This window comes from Bombyx mori, chromosome 16, assembly GCF_030269925.1.
Source record: "Bombyx mori chromosome 16, ASM3026992v2".
NCBI classification, from domain to species: Eukaryota; Metazoa; Arthropoda; class Insecta; order Lepidoptera; family Bombycidae; genus Bombyx; species Bombyx mori.
This window is the reverse complement of record NC_085122.1, coordinates 6874376-6895876: the sequence shown is the minus strand read 5'-3', so window position 1 is coordinate 6895876 and position 21501 is coordinate 6874376. Positions and strand designations below refer to the sequence as shown.

Below are 21501 nucleotides of genomic sequence, written 5' to 3'. Positions count from 1 at the left end.
CGCCCCCGAAATCCCCTGTATACTAAATTTTATAAAAATCGTTGGAGCGTATAAGATTAGTACCTTTTTTCAATCACTGCTAAGATATAAACGTAACACAGCTGATGCTATTATGTCACGATGCAGTGAAAATTCGTAACCCGCTCGAAGAGGACATGAACTTCTTAATCTAACGAGCACTGAGTTTGATACTAAGAGGCTGGCAAAGATTATAGGCTCGACAACATGCAAGGTTTTACTGGTGGTAGGACCTCTTGTGAGTCCGCGCCGGTAGGTACCACCACCCCGCCTATTTCTGCCGTGGAGCAGTAATGCGTTTCGGCTTGAAGGGTGGGGCAACCGTTGTAACTATACTTGAGACCTTAGTACTTATATCTCTTATTATCATCTACCAAGAACGAAGAAATATAAACCGTTTATAAGAAAGCCCGCTCGTTCGAATTTAGGTGCTTACTCTCCCTTAAACAGAATCCTTTGGGACTACAATAATGTCCAGGGTAGCGCGGTCTCCGTCAATGTTCCTTCGGAGTTGTCCGATTGCGCTGAACTTATTTTAAGTGAAATAGATGTTTTTTCTGATTGTCTCACTACTTACAGGAAAAATCTGTCGCGGATCATCTCCCAATTAAATTTATCTTAAGCAATGAATGAAATGTATTCAAATCTTAGCTGTATATTTTTTTTATTTTTGATGTTAATGCACTGTCGATTGCACCTATAATTGAGGTGACATCTGCCATGAACTTTTGTCAATTTTTCAATGTTTTGTATTGATGATCACTTTGTTGGTGCGACTTAATAAATAAATAAATCAATAAATAAATAAATAAGGTGGGTGGCGCATTTACGTCGTAGATGTCTATGGGCTCCTGTAATCACTTAACACCAGGTAGGCTGTGAGCTCGTCCACCCATATAAGCAATAAAAAAAAATGTTCAAATTGAAGAACATAAAAAAATCTGTAACAAAAGTCTTATTGCATGCAATTTAACAATACTTTTTTTAAAATATAATATTGACGTTCTCTCACGATCGTTTCTGTAACCCTAACTAAATTCAATAGCACTTTCAAGTTTATTTTTACTATAAAATAGACAATTCATTACGTACAACCTCCATGGTTTTTTAAGGTAGTTTAATTTTATATACTTCAATAGTTTTTATTGCACTGATAAATGAGGTCAATATTGAACTAAAAATCAACAAAAATGTCTTAAGATCAAATTGGAAAACCGCTGTAGTTTCAAAAGTAATAGAGCATAAATGCTGAACAACATTTTGCGGTGTGGTTGAGACTAGCTAATTTTATTGGCATCAAAGCCTCCCATCACAATTAACTTCATATAGAAATACTGGGTGTGCGTGAAAATTTATCCATATATCATTTCTATTAAAAGATATGTAATGTGAGTAAAAAAAAGTTAGAAACTAAATCAGCTATAAATAAAAAGGTAGGTAGCCTGTCTTTGACAATGGAATATGTATTTCGAAATTCGTTGACATATTTATTTATTGTTAGCATAAAAGTAGAAACACAACCATAATTTGTATCTGTGCTTGAACTAGGTGATAAAACCTGTACTTCAAGCAGTAGTTCTCCTCGCAAAGAATACAACAACTTTACTTTAGGTACTTACAATAAAGTTCAGAATTACTAGACAAAATTTAAACTGATATTCATAAATTGCTTAAAAGTTACATTATAAAATTATAACATACGAATGTTTTGTTATGCTTAATTACATTTTGTCTTTTTTCGTCATCGTAATAATTTGGTTAGTGTTTTCAATCACGCTTAAGCTTCGCGAAAACCTCAGGAATCATAAAAAAATCAATATTAACATTACTAACGGTATTTCTAGAGTACATGCTCAAAATAAACAGTACGGAAAATTTATCATTCCATGTTGGTTGCGGAGTGGCGGTGAGCGGTCGATGACAGCACCTTGTCGGCGCCTTGCTAAAACTGCCGTCTTTTCGATTGGTACTAAATGTCTGACTGAAAATCATTTATTCAAACGAATTAAATCAGTAAAAGAAAGCTATTAACTAAGCTACAGAGAAGTTTTGCATCAGTCAACTCTAATATTGTTGTATTTAATATTCCTTAAATGGTTTATTAACTAATTTATCATGTTTTTTAAGCTATTGCATAGATTTTATCGCGGGCTTTGAGCGCGACGACTGAATCAATAAATTCCGTAACGAAAATAACCGGACACCCCCACTACGCCTACTATGTAAATCGCGTTCAACACATTGACACGTTACGCTTGTGTAGTGTTTGTGAATAATTGCATGGCGTGACGTCACACTACATGCGCATCATGAAAATTCTGCCCATCTCTCTCTTGCGTGGTCTAGCTTATAAGTGTGAAGGGGACAGTTAATGTTTTGCTTTTATTAATGTTTAATATAACGTGGTCTTGTTTTATTATTGTTTTCATATTAAATTATCATTGTCTAATTATATTTGCATAAATTTAAAAAAAATTCTATGCAATAGCTTTACCGCGGCAGTTCCCGAGTGCCACACGTTTGTTTTTTCTTTCACGATCTGTTTACTCTAACGTCAATAGTACTGGCTAATCTGACAGACATTGTCCCTCAAAAATTTAACAAAATTTACCGTCGATCATGTTGTAGACTTTTCATTTAAGCTTTTACTAAAAACATTAATCGGAGTGAGTTATGAATAGTGTGGAAATTGAAAATAAAACCCAATAAATCAATTCTTTCTCAAGTGATACATTTACCAACGATTAACGCGTTGTGTTTAATTTTTATAGACAAGTTTATATAGACAAGAGATCTTTAAATGGACCTCCGTATACAGTCGGCCATTTTGTTCACACATCAAAACGCTCCCGCGTAGAATCCTGATTAGTCCCGTTACATTCCACCACAGCCTGGACCGGTTCGTCCTGTTAACTAGATCTTGTACCAGGAAGTATTTGCAGACCTTGAATTGGCTAACGATAATGAATGTACAATTTTCTGCGAGTAAACGTAATCAATATATTAATACGTGAAGCAAAAACTTTGTAGGTATCCCTTTTTACGAAAATTGTGCGGACGGAGGAGTATGAAAATTCCCACACTTATAGAGAATATAGAGAAGGAGTGCAGAATGCTAATATTTTTTTAAATTTTGCATAGAAGATACATTAAATCAATAAAAAGAAAATTAAACACACTACCATGTATTTGACACAGCACACATATATAAATACCTACCCTTCATTTATTGTCAAACTTCTGTTATTGTTTAAAGTCATTGTTTAAAAATTAAAAAAAGATGAATATTGTTTGTCTATTACTATTTGTCTATGTCTATAGTGTAGTCTTGGCGAAATCTGTGATAGTGTGATATAGTCGAATTTTGACTACCGGGGGAACACTAGGTAGATTAATACGTGCATGACATGTTCGTAGGATCGAACACTGACCGAACTTGTTCATTGCTTATTCTTTTGTCTCACAATTAATTTAATATCATAAATGTGTTCGCGATGTCGTTAATAATAGATCACTAATGGATTAACTGTAAGAAGAGTGCAGTGTATTTTATTATCCAACCGATTTTTTATATATTGCTTAGATGGGTGGACGAACTCACAGCTCACCTGTGTTAAGTGTTAAGTGGTTACTGGAGCTCATATACATCTACAACGGCTATCCCACCCTTCAAACCGAAACGCATTACTGCTTCACGGCAGAAATAGGCAGGGTGGTGATACCTACCCGTACGGACACACAAGTGGTTTTTTTTATTGCTGTTGTAGGCAGACGAGCATACGGCCCACCTGATGGTGAGTGGTTACCGTCGCCCATGGACTTCAGCAATGCTAGGGGCAGAGCCAAGCCGCTGCCTACCGCTAAATACTCTTCACAAGCCTCGTTTGAAGAAGGACATGTCATAGCGCTCGGGAAACGCCGTGGAGGGGAGCTCATTCCATAGCCGGATGGTACGTGGCAAAAAAGACCTCTGGAAACGCACTGTGGATGACCGCAGTGGCTCTGGGTAGTATGGATGAACTCTACTCCGGTGGCGGGCGGTGCGATGGTAAAAACGAGATGACGGTATCATCTCGAACAATTCCTCAGCGCACTCCCCATGGAACATACGGTACAAAATACAGAGGGAACCGAAGTCCCTCCGCAGACCCAGAGGTTCCAAACGATCCGTGAGAATAACAGGTTAATAGAATCCTACCACCAAATTGAAGAAATCTTCACATAAAGGGAATCTACATTTGAATAACATTTTATTTAAGCTACAAATCGTCCGACACCACGAAAAGAACCGATACACAAACAGTTTCTGACTCCATTCAATAACTTTATCGAAATAATTGTCATAGAAAAAAAAGAAAGAATCAGTGAAACAACTTCTTTCATCGACTTTCGCTTCCCGGCATTTCGAATTTAAATAACTAAACATCGCTTGCAATATGCGTGGTCCAATACAAAGTTTTCACTATTAATTTATCACGTAGTCCATATGTAACGAGCGTTCGATGATTAGCATAACGATAAATATAAATACAATTGCACGAGACCGCGTGTGCTTTCACGCGAATGCTGTGTCGTGTGATACTTAATAATATTATAAAGAGGAAAGATTTGTTTGTTTGTTTGTATTGAATAGGCTCCGAAACTACTAAACGGATTTGAAATATTCTTTTACTGTTTGGAAGCTACACTATTCCCGAGTGACATAGGCTATAATCTTTTTTGAAAAAAATTAGGGTTCCTTACTAAAACTCTAATAATGTAAACCAAGGTGTAAAAAAAATACCTAAAATATTCTTTACATCGCGTGCCCTGCGAAAACTATTGAAGATAGAATAAAATAATCTACTACGACTTTACATAAAACATTATTATTTACAAAAAAAGGGCGACAGCATATGTCTAACTATTATAGTTATGCCGCAATAAGTGTTCTTTTATTTAAAAAAAATAAAATAACGTCAAATATCGTTGAAATTTTTGTTAAAGACCCGAGCGGAGCCGGAGTGGGCCGCTAGTTATAACTATTTACAAGTAAGCCTAGTTCGATCGTCTATGTTTAAGATAGTATTTATTACTATAGACAAGTATACTTTGATTTTAATCTCTCGATTTTAAAATGTCATTAGTTTTAATTATTTCAAACTTGCATTAAGAAAAAAAAAAACTTTGTCGAATTCGTATCTTCTTGTGATGAGTTTAAATATTGTCTCTTAAGATTGAATTTTATTGTTCTATTTTCAATATGAAGGAATTTTGAAGAAATTTCGATCAATTGTTTTTTCATTCAGAAAAGTAATACTTTCATTTATTTATGATAAATATTGTATAATATGGAAAAAAAGTCTTCTACAAGAAATACAGTTACCTAGGTTATTAGGTTTGGTCATCATTCGTATGCTAATATTTATGCGTAATTTGTAACAACGTAGACTTCTTAGAATTCATTAGTTTTCTATATTTTTTTCTTTCCTGCTAGATGCGGTCTATGAGTTTTACAAGTAAAGTAAAAGTGAATTATAGTCACCTTACCATATGTCTACAAATAACAGATTTTAAGACAGAAAGCGAGCTTTAACTGCATGCGTCACATTTGCAAAAGTAACCGTGCTTTGTGCCTTCTCTTCTTTTTCGAAGTTGAATCTTCTCCACTGGTTTCTGGTATGTTAAATTCGGCCAAATAAAAACTATAATAGACAGAAAGTTTAACTGGCAATACAATGTAATACTGGTATTAATTAATCTATACATATAAATAAAGTTAGAGTGTCTGTTTCTAGTATTGAAATAACCGCTTTTTACTACATGTATATACGGTACATACACCAAAATAACATTTTTTACAATTTTTGTCTGTCTGTCTGTCTGTTTGGAACGGCTGGACCGATTTTGATGGGACTTTCACTAATAGGTAGCTGATGATATAAGGAGTAACTTAGGCTACTTTTTAGACTAGTTGCGCCCCACGACGCCACCCGCAGTTATTGTCGTACCGCGCGCAACGTGGCGGGCTTCGCCTATCAATCAATAATAAAATTTAATGTTTCCGAAGCGAAGCGAGGACGGGTCGCTATCAATAATAAAATTTAATGTTTCCGAAGCGAAGCAAGGGTGGACCGCTAGTATAGTATAAAATTAATTTAGTCTTCAATACATTTAGTTGGTTAGCGTAAAACGAAATGAGAACATCACCTTAACAATACTTTTTGTTAATTTAATTTTCATTTTTAGTACATTTACAAACGTGTTAATGTGACTTGAATTTCGCAATGATTATTACTTATATATCAAAGAAAATGTGTTCTTATAAAACACGTACATATCAATAAAAAATTACACGGTATTTACTAAAGGACGTGTGTTGATAGTTTTAATTACCTACTAAATTGCTTAATTTAATAATCCTTAAAGAAATTTATTGTGTTGGTGCTTTCATTTAGGTAGTAAGTTTTTACTGCCGAGGTGAAAACTGTTTTCTTTTTACCTTGGATTTCATATAATCATCATAATCTTGCATTTATTTTTGAAAACACAAATTCTCATTTATTTATTTGAAATTGAATATTCTTACAAGTGCTTTCTTTTGTTGAAAATTTACGGAAAGCTTTATTTAAATATGACGAAGCTTTAAATGGTAAATATTTACATACTTTGCTTGAAACTGTGTTTAGAAACTTGAGCTTCTATAATGCAATATTTTTTTATTTAAAATTACAGAGCTGTGCTCCAAAAAAGTTTAAATTAACCTTGTATTAAAATCTAAATCTATACTTATATCTATCTACAGTGGTTTTACGGATGTTCCGTTATAACTACTAAACCATACATCCGATTGACATGAAACTTGGAATCCATGTAGAAAATACATGTACTTAATGATTAGGCTAATATTTATACGATTGTTGGACTCCCTATACCAGTTGCTGGGCGGTAATGATGAGAATCTTCGTGGGGGTGAGAAATAATAATGTTAATTTTAAATGCCCAGCGAAGCGGATAGGTACAGCTAGTCCTTAAATAAATGCAAATAAATATATGCATACAAACATAATAAAATATATATAATAAAAATAAATAATCGTATAAAAAGTGTAGAAAACTTTGTCTTTGTATCAAACACATGTACCATGCCTTATCTCTAGAGACCGTTGCACTCGCTAAGATTTTAATCCATCTCAGCACAGGTTTTCACTTCTCGTGCGTTATGTAGGTAAATTTATAGTGGATTTTCATTACACATGTTAGTTTTTTTTAAAGGCAACGTAAATTTTAATGAAACCATTAAGAGAAATGTTAACGTTTATTACAGTCAACAATGTTGGTAACGCGGAAGGTTTTATCTATGCATGTTTAAGGAAGTAGAATGCGTTCAGTTTTACGTCACGCGAATTTTAATGGTTTTCAAAAATAAACACTGTCAAGGATCAACTTTCTAAATTCATCGTTTTGTAACACAAAGCTGTGAAGATTATGGTTTAACGGCCGTCTGGTGTAGTGGTAAGTGACATGGTCACTACACAAGGGGGTCGCGGGTTCGAACCCCGCCAAGGGAAGGTATTTGTTTGATAAATATAAAATGTCTTTTCCAGGGTTATGGATGTATATTAAATGTATGTATGTGTATAATAAAAATCTTACATTTATTTCCGTTATCTGGTACCTGTAACACAAGTTCTTTACGAACTTAACACGGGACCAGTTAACGTGGCGTGATTGTTAGTAAAATATTTTAAAAATATGTTTGATGAAGACATGTCCTGCGGTTTCACTCGTATTCGATTTGTAATTACGATACAATTCAATTGGTGAAAATGTACAAAGTAATGCTAGAACTATTATATACGTCTCCGGTTCAAATAGTACGAACTCGAATTTAAGATCCTTCGGTATGTAAAATTAAGAACCAATGAACAAACTTACATAATTCTTATATTTATATTTTTTTCCTTACCCAATCGCCTTAGCCTAAGGGGCTATTCTAGCTACTCACAGCCCCCTTATCGTGGCGACTGCTAATTACATACAGACGTCGTGGCAACGCAAAGCCACATTCCCGATCCTGCGGATAGAATGGAAAGCAGTCGACGTCGCCCCAAGCACGTAATTTCGGATCCTCCCGATCCACTAACGGTGCTTTTAGGTACCACAAGCACCAGTCATCGTTCTCATCGAACCCGTCGCTTGCGACAAAGGGCTCGACGAGTAAATTAACCCTCAGACACAGCCCACTGAGTTTCTCGCCGGATCTTCTCAGTGAGTCGCGTTTCCGATCCGGTGGTAGATTCTGCGAAGCCCGGCTCTTGCTAGGGTTCGTGTTAGCAACGTCGTCAGGTTTGAGCCCCGTGAGCTCACCTACTAGTTAAGGTTACGCTGATATAGCCTCTCAAGGCTTTCAGATTAAGTAGGAAAAAAAAGCAAAGCCACCGTCGCCCGAAGCACGTCTTGCAACCCTAGCAAGAGCAGTTCTTCGCTGAATCTACTACCGGATCGGAATCGCGACCCACTGAGCAGATCCGGCGAGAAACTCAGTGGGTTGTGTTTATGGGCTAGTTCGCACGTCGAACGATGTCGCACGACGAGTTCGATGAGAACGGTGACCTTTATTATCTATACTAATATTATAAAGAGGAAAGATTTGTTTGTTTGTTTGTATTGAATTGGCTCCGAAACTATTGAACCGATTTAAAAAATTATTTCACTGTTGGAAAGCTACGCTATCTCCCCGTGACATAGGCTACATTTACTATATTTTAAAAAAAATTAGGGATCCTTAGTGAAACTCCAATAATGTAACCTAATGTGTAAAAAAAATTCCTAAAATCCTATACATCGCGTGCGCTACTAACCAAGTGAAGCCGGGGCGGGCCGCTAGTAATAGATATATACGGCGTTGCCCGAATCACATCATGTTTACTATAATAAAAAGTTTAATAAATTAATATTATATATCACAACAGTACATACAAATACAAATTAACTTTTGTTGGATCGGGAAACATAGCATTACTATACTAGGAGCAGCCGTTTCACAATGCAACAGAGACTTCGACCACGAGATCGGTACGGAATTCATGCTATGAAGTCTTAACCATATAGCTGATAAATAATAAGCTAGCTAGATAAATAACAAGCTAGATAAATAATAGCAGACTAAGCCTGAATTTGGTCTGCCTCGAAAAAGGAAAGGATAATTTGAAGAATTTCGTTGGCTTACCTATAGCACTGATTGTCTCTGGTGAAACACAGATAGCATTTATTAACCTACCACTTTATTTACAGCAATAATTCCTAAATATTTTTTTCTTTGTTCTCCTCGTTTCTGTCTTGAGTGCTGGTGGTATGGTGTGTGGTGTGGGAGCTCGCACTGGTTCATGCGTTCCGTATTTGAATGGTGGGATGAACATAATACCACCGATCTCAATATCTGGTGATCCGTGATCTCCTATGCATCTCTATTATTATTATTATTATTATTAATACTTTATTTCAGTTTTTTTTTTAAACCATAACATTTTGTTAGTAATAATTACTTATAATCTATGTTAGTAACTCAAAAAATCTAACATATAACTATCATTATATACCATTCCTTTTTTTTTTTTTTTTTCTTCTCCTTCCAAATACCTACTGCAAAGGCTATTGATCAGCAGTCCCTCGATCTTGCTCGATATGATTCTCAAAAGACTGTTGCCACTGTCACGAACTCGACGCAATAACGATGCACTTCTCTTCCGCATTATTGCAAAGAAGTCATCGGTGTGAGATGTCGCAAACATTGTGGATGCACTACAAAAGCGCGGCAGTGACAACATCATCCTAAACGCATTATTATATTGGACACGTAGGGCATTGTAAGCTCTTCGCGTGTATGTGGTCCACAGACTACTGGCGTAAAAATTCTGGCAATAAGCTTTAAAAATTGCAAGTTTGACATAGCTATCGCAACCAGTAAATCTGCGGGCCAGCATATTGCATCTTATATGCTCATAATAAAAAAGTTACTTAGTAACATACTGTACAATTGTTATATTGTATGTAATATAATCAGAGGTAATTGCCTCCCTTATCTCCGGTCATCGACCCCACCGTTAATATTATACTATTCAGCACTTACGTAACCTGTATCTAAAAGTGTTTTCATTGGGCGTTCTCGGGTTCAGCTGTTTTATGCGCCTCGTGCGAAAATTCACAACAATATCTTTATTCTCTTAGTCAACCTAAAACCCAATAACGGATTTATTTCGATGAAATAAAAACTATCGTTTGATTTGCAAACTTTATTTAATAATCAATTTTTATTGTTTCAGATTTACAATTACTCATAATTGAAGGTAAGTCATCGATAAAACTAATTAACAATTTTACTGCATACTCTTTAAGTACTTGAATGGAGAAGGAAGGCGGGATATGACGCGATGGATATCCGGTACGGAAGTTATATCATTCTGTATTATTACCGGTCAAGAGTAGAATAGCTAAGGTTTTTTAATCTTTTCAATGTTAGATAATCGTTTAGCTATTGTCGAATAAATAGATTTTACATGAGGCTTCGCTTGCATTAATAATGAAAAATAAATCTAATATATAAAATTCTCGTGTCACAATGTTCGTTCCCATACTCCTCCGAAACCGCTTGACCGATTCTCATGAAATTTTTTATGCATATTCAGTAAGCCTGAGAATTGGCTACTATCTATTTTTCATACCCCTAAGTGATTAGGGTTGTCCACCCCTAACATATTTTTTTTATTTGGACATTTTTTTTTGTTATAATGAGGTATTATGTGATTGAATGAGGTTTTGTTATTTTTATTATATATTCCCTCATCGTTCACAGCACTACATACCTCTTTCACTCATTTACCACATCCTTACACACTTACAATAAGTTAGTTTTTTTTTCTACACTAGAAATTCCCTAGAAATCTTATATATGGCAAAACAATGTTTGCCGGGTCAGCTAGTATAATATAAAAATATCCCTCGGAAATAGTACCTTTTTTTTTCAAAAGATACCCTGTGTCCTTTTTTGTATCACTGAGAACGTGTATACAAAATTTCATAATTTTCGGTTGTGTAGTTAAGAAATGAAAACATAATGTACATTTTTTTTTTTTTTTATTGCTTAGATTGGTGGACGAGCTCACAGCCCACCTGGTGTTAAGTGGTTACTGGAGCCCATAGACATCTACAACGTAAATGCGCCACCCACCATGAGATATAAGTTCTAAGGTCTCAGTATAGTTACAACGGCTACCCCACCCTTCGAACCGAAACGCATTACTGCTTCACGGCGGAAATAGGCGGGGTGGTGGTACCTACCCGTGTGGACTCCCAAGAGGTCCTACCACCAGTGATTACGCAAATTATAATTTTGCGGGTTTGATTTTTATTACACGATGTTATTCCTTCACCGTGGAAGTCAATCGTGAACATTTCTTGAGTACGTATTTCATTAGAAAAATTGGTACCCGCCTGCGGGATTCGAACACCGGTGCATCGCTACACACGAATGCACCAGACGTCTTATCCTTTAGGCCACGACGACTTCAAAACATACAAATGCATTGTAATAAGTATTAGTTCGCAATAAATTCCTTAAATCTTTTTAACTTCTCCAATCGTCCATGATTCATCTGGGATTGTTTGCTCACATATTATCGTCAAAGTAATTGAGGGTTATGCGCGTATAGTATATATAAAGCTCAGAATCCATGCCACAGCAAATCATGGCCGAATTTTACCGACAGTATAAAATAAATATGTAGAAAACTAGCGGCCCGCTCCGGCCCCGCTCGGGTCTTTAACAAAAAAATTCAACGATATTTGACGTTGTTTTATTTTTTTAAACAAAAGAACACTTATTGCGGCATAACTATAATAGTTAGACATATGCTGACGCGACACTTTTTGTAAATAATAATGTGTTCTACCAAGTCGTAGTACATTATTTTATCCTATCATCAATAGTTTTCGCAGGGCACGCGACGTAAAGAATATTTTAGGTAATTTTTTTATACCTTGGGTTACATTATTGGAGTTTTAGTAAGGATCCCTAATTTTTTTCAAAAAAGATTAAAGCCTATATCATTCGGAAACAGTGTAGCTTCCAAACATTGAAAGAATTTTTCAAATCGCTTCAGTAGTTTCGGAGCCTATTCAATACAAACAAACAAACAAATCTTTCCTCCTTATAATATTAGTAGATATTAGTAGAAAATATTTACGAGACCGGGTTTCATCATCAAAAGTCTTTCGTTATAAGTCAATCATAATAATCTAGCGTCCACAAAACCAATTGCCGACGGTGCATGTTATCTTTACAAGAATTTAATATTAACATTCTAATGGCGTGTTCTTTTTAAATTACGTCTATTTAGTCGCGAGGTTAAAATATTCATTAAAACAGAGTTGGTTGCGTGCATGTGTTTCAATAGAATTATTATTGTAATAAAGAAGTTTTTCTTGTCGTATTAAATCTGAATAACATTTTGAAACGGGGTAACGACCGGGATAAGCGTGATGATATTTCGTCAGCTACTGTGACATAGAAAACAGGTTGCATATATTTATTAAATTCTCGACGTCGACGGATTAAAGGTATATGATATGCATAAGGTATATGCAAAAATCGCTTTTATTTCGGGATTTTTATTAAATGTTATTACTTGTCTTATACTCTAGGCCGCGACGACCTCAACTTAAAAATGACGCAAATGCCAAAATAAAGAATAAGACAAAGAGAAACGTCGTACAACATTCGTAAATTTCATTATCTAATATATTACTGAAGTTTTTTGGAACTTGCTCAAATATCATTTAAAGTAGGACATGTCATAGTTACTTACTGCGTACTGGTGGTAGGACCTCTTGTGAGTCCGCGCGGGTAGATTCCACCATCCTGCCTATTTCTGCCGTGAAGCAGTAATGCGTTTCGGTTTGAAGGGTGGGACAGCCGTTGTAACTATACTTGTGACCTTAGAACTTATATCTCAAGGTGGGTGGCGCATTTACGTTGTGGATGTCTATGGGCTCCAGTACCCACTTAACACCAGATGGGTTGTGAGCTCGTCCACCCATCTAAGCAATAAAAAAAAGTTCTTGAGACATTCTCTTTGTTATAGAGGGAAATTGTCGGAATTAAAAAAAAAAACCGGAATTCGATTATGGATGGACGTTAAAGTATAGGGGTTGAAATGCTCGGTGGTAGGGTAATAAAACCAAGCTGATAGAGTAATCTCGAACAAATTCTCCGAGCACTGTCCATGTAATATCTAAATGTAGACCCAAATCCACTATTTCACCCAAGACAAGTATTTAGTCCACCATTTGCATTTAAGTAAAAGTATTTTATAAAAAGTATCATAAAGAACGGAATCAAGTTTGTCTTTCGATACTGTTCGATGAATATATTTCAACTGGCAAAGCTATTCCGACCAGTTTTTAAACGAGACCACACCTAAATAATCGGGTTAGAAGACTTTAACCATATTTCATAGGATGTGCCCATTGTTGTGTCTCAACGAGTCTACCTTACGATCAGTAACGACTTATTGTCTATGACTGGGGTAGTGTATTTATATAATCTATACGTTACTCTTGGACGAATGACTATGTTCCCTTTGCCAATAAAATTTCATAGTAAATGTTGGTTGTTTCATTGTTTTACGGTCGCATGCATGTTACGAATCTATTTATAATCTGAAATAAGAAATGGCTTGGATTTGATAGTGACCGAAAAAAAAAATCTTGTAAATTGTCATGTCATATCATCATCTGAGAAAATAATTTTTTTTTGTTATCTCTATAACACATTTCCGAAATCAGTCTCGCAAAATATTACTGCTATTATTTTGCGAAAATTTCGCGTTTGTTACTTTCAAGGCTGTATGATTACATCACAGTTAAGTGTGACGCGTAACGGTCGGCGCCGCCCTGGCTAACGGTTTCACCAGGGCTGCCAATATTATTAAAACAAAACTGTTTAATTAGTCAACTTCTTATTGGTAACTATCAATAAGTAGTCAATTATAATGCGTTTTTTTTTCTGGTCGTTCCCTCAATGCCGAGTATCGTGACTGTATGTCAATCTTCTCTACTCGGTCCGGTTCTGCGCCATATGTACCGCTCCCTGTATCTGGCCTTCAGTCACCTGCTTGAGTTGGTCCACCCATCTAGCTGGCGCTCTTCCTCTAGCGCGCTTCCCCTCCATTTGTCCGAGAATGATGAGTTTCTCCAGGCTGTGCAATGGGGATCGCATTATGCGTTAATGTCGTCTTATTGATTAAATTTTTACCTTATATAAAAAATTAGTACAATATAAATAGTTAAGCAGAGGCAATGCAAAAATAGAAAATAAAATTAGTCGCATTTAGTACTAAATTTATAATTTATAATTTTAAATTTTATTTTTAATTTTAGAACATATATAGGTAGGGTATTATTAAGATACTAGACGGAGTTTACGTGTACCCAATCCTTGGTAACATTGAATCTGTCAAACTGACGTAACGTGACGTTAATAATTGTCATTACACTAATGCATCACTAATGACATACACTGACAGTGTTTCCAGCTATTTCAGCCATAATGATCAAATTCAGACCGGCTAGATAATTTTATGAATAGGTATATTGTTAAACTAAGATCTTTATATTTAATGCGTTGATGGGTAAACTTGCGTATGATCCTAGTTTTTATGAACCTATTTTTTTAATTAGTTTTATGAACCTACTGGTGGTAGGACCTCTTGTGAGTCCGTGCGGGTGGGTACTATCACCCTGCCTATTTCTGCCGTGAAGCAGTAATGCGTTTCGGTTTGAAGGGTGAGGCAGCCGTTGTAACTATACTTGAGACTTATATCTCAAGGTGGGTGACGCATTTACGTTGTGGATGTCTATGGGCTCCAGTAACCACTTAACACCAGGTGGGTTGTGAGCTCGTCCACCCATCTAAGCAATAATAAAAAACCAAGTTTTTTTAGTTAGTTTTATGAACCTAGTTATCAACGTAGATGCCGCTGCGCACCTTGACACATGAAGTAGATATCGTCATTGTATTGTGTATAACGGCTGTTGCACCCATCAAACCGGAACGCTTAAGTGATTCGCGGCAGAAATAGACGGTACTTAGTCACGGTGTTTCCCGAGCGCTATGACATGTCCTTCTTCAAACGAGACTTGTGGAGAGTATTAAGCGGTAGGCAGCGGCTTGGCTCTGCCCCTGGCATTGCTGAAGTCCATGGGCGACGGTAACCACTCACCATCAGGTGGGCCGTATGCTCGTCTGCCTACAAGGGCAATAAAAAAAAAAGTTCAGCCGAGTGACGTATCTCTGGATCATGTTGAAGCATCACGCTGTAGAAGCCTTCTGCAGGACAGGGGTATATATAAAGACCGCTTAGAAAGTTTATATTACTCATTCATATCATATCACTCACATCATATCATTCATATCACTCATTCAATACTCCGATTCTCTTAACCATAATTCGGGCAGGAGCTGTGCAGGATCATAGTGAACATTTTCTGAACTCAAGGCTGTCGCGCTGTCCTTTTGATATTATAACACCATAATAATTTATTTGACCCTGTTTAATTTTGTGCTCGCAGTCATGACTTCCAAATGAGTTATTATTACAGTCAATATGTCAACCCTCATTAGTTCGATATGTGTTGTTTTATAGACAATCCCCACTCTAGTTTTCTAGACAGCGTCTATTGTTAGATAGGAAATAAGTTCCGTTGCACGAATTACCGTTGAAACAGGGGAGTGCTTGTTGATCAAGGTGACCATTAACTTAATAAAATCTATAGATAGTATTTTCTTCGGTTTTAGAATAATTTTTCGAATAAAGTTTTCGTGGATATAGATGTGGTCAGTCGTCTAATTTAAGCCGTAATTAAATCAAAATTTTCGTGTAATAAGACGGGCATTTTCAATCACGGCTGTTAATGTCTTATATACTTTCAGATTCTTAATTAATTGTAGTGTTATATAGTAGTATCTCGTATATCAAGTTGATGTAAAATTTTATTCTAAGGATATACTCTTTACTATTTATAGCAATACAGAAACTTTCGGCATTCTTATCTGCAAATATTTTTATGTCAAAATTATTTTGTTTCAGGCTATTTAGTATTGTTTGTAAATTTGTGGGTAGTAAGAACAAAAAAGTATGACATTTACATTATACTTACAGCGACTTTCTAGAAATAGACAATGAAAGATTAGAATATTATCAGCAGTAAATTCTAACGCAACTGCTTATATTTTTCCTATTTCAATCATTGGAAGTAGCTGCAAAAACTTTATTCGGAAGAAAGCATTGTATATATTATTATTATAGTTCTCTGTGCGCAAAAAACTTACATTGTGACAGCGTTTTTATTCAAACTACGATGACATTTTGGGAATTCTAAAGTCAAAGGTAGAGATAGTTGAGAGGGAAAGTTAGATTAGCTATTGTTATGTTTATCAAATGGACGATGTAAAAATTTCTCTTAAAATAATTAAAGCTCATTGAGAATGAATGATACCCCGTGAGTTTTTGTTTTGCTTGTTCTCATCTTGTTTTTCGGTAGTGAAAAAGAGACAAAATCTTAATTATGGCTTGTTTTGTTAGTAGTGGGAATAAACTAACCGGGTGACCTAAATTGTCCACAACTTTTTAATTTCTTTACCCATCAATGTGACGTTGCAAAGAGTAAGTATAAGATTGGACGCGTAATTATTGTATTTCAAAAACGGCTTTTTCATCTTGGACCGATAATGAAAGCGTGTATCAAACTTCCGATTCATTCTTTACCAAAATTAGTTGAGTATCGGGTAGTGGATGTGTAACACAATTTTATATATAACATTTAGATTTTTTTATTTAAAAAAATTAAGTAAGAGCGTCATTGTTAATTATTAATCTATCAAAATCGAATGTTACAACTTACAGTATTGAGCAGTTTCCTATATTGATTTATTCGAAGAAGTCAGTTGGTGTAAAAAAAATGCCTTGTAATAAATTTTATTGTACTACAACGGACTTCTGTTCTATTCTAAATTACCTTGATTATACCACAACTAACTTCTACCACAATCCTAGTATTTACCGCCACTCGAATTAGGAAATAAGAAGAGATTAGAAGAATTTATTTAGGAATTATAAAATCATTATATGATCCTTTTTTGTTAGATGCCATTCCCGACATATGAACACCTACTTAGAAGTTTAATACCTAAAGATTTTAGCGTGATTATAGTTTCGTGAATAAATATTTCTTTTTTTAGCAAAATAATTCTAAGAAATTAAGTACAAGTGCCTAGTTTTATGATTTTAAGTTGCTTAGATAGGTAAACAGTTATGAGTTCGTCTACCCACCTAGCGTTTAGAGATAATTGAAGGCCATTACGATACTGGTTGAATGGGCAGCCTTATGGCAAAATTATTCAAGACTGTAGTCATTCCTTACTCATAAGCTACCATAGCATTGCTACCACCGGTGCATAGGTATAGTATATAGGTAAGATGCGTTCCACTTTATTTTATTTTATTGGTTAGATGGGTGGACGAGCTCATAGCCCACCTGGTGTTAAGTGGTTACTGGAGCCCATAGACATCTACAACGTAGACGCGCCACACACCTTTAGATACAAGTTCTAAAGTCTCAGTATAGTTACAACGGCTGCCCCACCCTTCAAACCGAAACGCATTACTGCTTCACGGCAGAAATAGGCAGGGCGGTGGTACCTATCCGCGCGGACTCACAAGTGGTCCTACCACCAGTAATTACGCAAATTTTAATTTAGCGGGTTTGTTTTTATTACACGATGTTATTTCTTCACAGTGGAAGTCAATGGTGAACATTTCTTGAGTACGTATTTAATTAGAAAAATTGGTACCCTGGCTGCGGGATTCGAATACCGTTGCATCGCTTCAACACGAATGCACCGGAAGTCTTATCCTTTAGGCCACGACGACTAAAAACGTCACAGTTAAATATATAATAATAATTTAAACATCAACAACGTAAATGCCAAAATAGACTTTGAGACATAGGTTCTAAGTCTCAGTTCTGTAGCACAACTGTTGCCCCACTATTCAAACTGGAACGCCTTACTAGGGCCAACAAGTCGAGCGACCACCAGTTATGGTATACCTTTTTTTTTATTGCTTAGATAGGTGGACGAGTTCACAGCCCACCTGGTGTTAAGTGGTTACTGGAGCCCACAGACATCCACAACGTAAATGCGCCACCCACCTTGAGATATAAGTTCTAAGGTCTCAAGTATAGTTACAACAGCTGCCCCACCCTTCAAACCGAAACGCATTACTGCTTCACGGCAGAAATAGGCAGGGTGGTGGTACCCACCCACGCGGACTCACAAGAGGCCCTACCACCAGTAAAAAAACTAAATAAACACTATTATTTAACACACGTTAAGCCTAAGTACCCACTTATCACGGTTTTTACTTTGGCCACTTGACATTAAATGATAATTTATTCGTATCGGTCCCGACGGTCAGCCGACCTCCATTTAATTACATATCGTTCCGGTACTTACCTCTTATTGTTGCCGATGTCGCGGTGAAAGTACGGAGTTTTCGTGATTGTCGATCAATTACACAATCGACACAGGGCTAGTGATGTAATTCATCGATAGAACTCCCTCGGGCTACGGAAGCTGATTTGTGACGTAAAGCTTACCTGTCTATTATATTAGAAGTCTTCGTTGATATTTTAAATACGTTTATTACGAGTTTCATTACACTTTAATCGAAGTATTGTGTGTAATTCAATACTTTTTTATAGGGAAATTGTAAACTTATTAAATCTCTCTATGAATTAGTAATAGCAATAGTAAATTCTCTCTAAAGTAATACAAAGTTTAAAGTCCTATAAACTAGTTTATGGATGTTAGGATACACATTTAATATCTCTAAATTAATACGTGAGGCAAAAACTTTGTACCCCTTTTTACGAAAATCGCGCGTACGGAGGAGTATGAAACTTCCCACGCTTATAGAGAATATAGAGAAGGAGAGCAGGAAGTTAATTTTTTTTTTAAATTATCCATAAAAAATACATTGTATCAATAAAAAAAACATTACACACACTACCATGTATTTGACACGCACACGGATGCATACTATTTGTTTATTGTCAAACTGTTCTTCTTCAACTTCTCAATTATTAATACATCACTGAAAAGTATCTGAACTGGCTAAGCTACATTTTGAAGGGTCTGCAAATGTTTAAGCGTAAAAATATGTTTTATTTATTTATTTATGATTACTTTTATGAACGAAATATTACCGTGGAAAACAGCTACCGTTGAATAATTGAATAAAAGCTCATGTGTTTTTTAAAATTTATGAATAGTTTTATGAAAGAAATATTACCGTGGAAAATAGCTACCGTTGAATAATTGAATAAAAGCTCATTTCTGAACTAGTTAGTTCTATGACTGGTATTATGTATTTAAATGCGTTCCATAAAATTCAGCCTTGTCCAATTCAATGAATGAAATTTGTAAGTGAAAGTGTTAATGTACGTATGATTCAAAAGTAACAAAAAAAAACAAAAGCAGAAATATAACTATTTATCTGCTTTTGTTTTTAATAATCTGTCCTATTTGTTGAAGTCTTACAAGCGTACTCGGAAAAACTAAAAACCATTTAAAAAAAGAATACCCGTAGCCCTGAGAGGAATTGCTGAAACAAAATTTATTCGGCTCTAAAATTAAATTTATTTTTGTATATATCATTCAAATGATTAAACAATTTTACTAGACTTTAGGATAAAACCAAGATAAAGCTACTTAGGTAAATTTATCATAGACTAACTGACCCGGCAGACCTCGTAGTGCCTCAATCGATAAATATAAGACTTTTGTATAAAATAAACTTAAAACAAACAAAAGGAATCCGTCCGACGGGGGGGACACATCAAAGGAAAAACAAAATTGTTATTTTTATTTATATTCCGAGCATTTTCATATTTATTTACCTTTTAAGCCTTCTCCGGATTTCCACCAAATAATTCAAGAGCAAAATTAGCCAAATCGGTCCAGCCGTTCTCGAGTTTTAGCGAGACTAACGAACAGCAATTCATTTTTATATATATAGATAAGGTCGTTTGAAAGTATGGATCCCATCAAATTCACAGACACGTAGTTAGTTACCTCATACAAAAGCGACGACAATTCTGCACCCCACGTCAGCAGCACAATAATTTAACTTCTGCGCAATCGTGAGAATCCTTATTGTTCGAAGTTACTTCACAGTAACGGTATTCAATACGCGCGTGGCAGTCTGCAATTTGCCTACGTAACGTCTTTATTTTATGCATAGAAAATAACGCCTAATAAATATTAGCTTTTGCCCGCGACTTCGTCCACGTGGACGTCCAATAGTTCACAAATAATGCTTTATTTTAGAACAAATTTGGTTAGCATAGAAAACGTTATAGTGAGCCAACCTTAACATATAGACATATGATGTTGCGGACTTTTTTTTAGATCTTTTAAAGGGGAACAATTCTGTCATACATTATTTTAGCGAAACTTTAACCGTTTCTGCAGCGCACGCAGCGGAAGCTCTCAAAAGGAAAAATAAACCCGATTTTGAAATATTATTTATACCAATAAAGCTCCGCTTGTATTGGTCTTAGCGTGATGTTATATAGTCTATAGCCTTCCACAGATATCTAACACTGAAAGAATTCTTCAATTCGGACCAGTAGTTCCTGAGATTAGCGCTTTCAAAGAAACAAACCCTTCAGTTTTATAGTATTAAGTATAGATAGATATATCGAGTCGTGAAAGACTATATGGTTTAAGCGACATTTCGCTTAATACGCTACATTTATCTTTGTAATTAAAGGTGCGTTTTATTTGATATTAGCATCAACGGTTCAGTGTTTATAATTGAACTTCAATTAAATACACTCCATTGAAGTAGCTGATGAAGTTTGTTTTTGTTATGATATTTTTTCCAAATTGTATGCCTCTTTTGTAAACTTGCAAAAATGTCGCTTAGACGAAATAGTCTTTCACCCCTCGATATAGTCATGGGATAAGTACAGTCTTTCCCAAAGATGGAACCGATTACGATAGCAGCATAGTACTCTTTAAGAACCATCTCAGACAATGATGTTCTCAACTCCCCTATTAACTAGGAAGCGTTATTGGTTTCACTGTTAATTATGACATGTTTACTCGTAATTCGTAAAAAATAATGGGCTTGCTGTGCTTCTTTAGCGTGACCATATGTTAACTGACCGATTGATTACCAACACGAAGATTATATTCAACTATTGCGCTTTTTTGGCGTTTTTGTACTGCTACTTTTCGTTCAGCGTCGGAACTAATGCGCCCTTAATAAAATAAAATTGACGCACGCTCTGATATTTCTTTCTTTAGGTAAATTTTTAAGAATCCGTAATAGGGAGCGGCTTGGTGCAGTGCTGACGCGTTCGAGCTATCACAACCGT

The 21501-nt window shown here is 35.6% G+C and overlaps 1 protein-coding gene across 15 annotated transcripts in view; it reads left to right on the top strand.

Moving 5' to 3' along the window:
- LOC101746345 (uncharacterized) overlaps positions 1-21501 on the top strand; it is a 104375-nt gene that overhangs the window by 42902 nt on the left and 39972 nt on the right. For 4 of the 15 annotated variants that reach the window (XM_012692787.4, XM_012692789.4, XM_062673012.1 and 1 more), the window contains one exon: positions 10323-10346. The exons of 10 other annotated variants lie outside the window; for them this stretch is intronic. The gene's annotated coding sequence lies outside the window, so the exon portion shown is untranslated. Of the gene's footprint in view, positions 1-8937; positions 9076-10322; positions 10347-21501 lie in introns of those variants that run through there. One more of the 15 variants, XM_062673017.1, reaches the window with a different exon arrangement.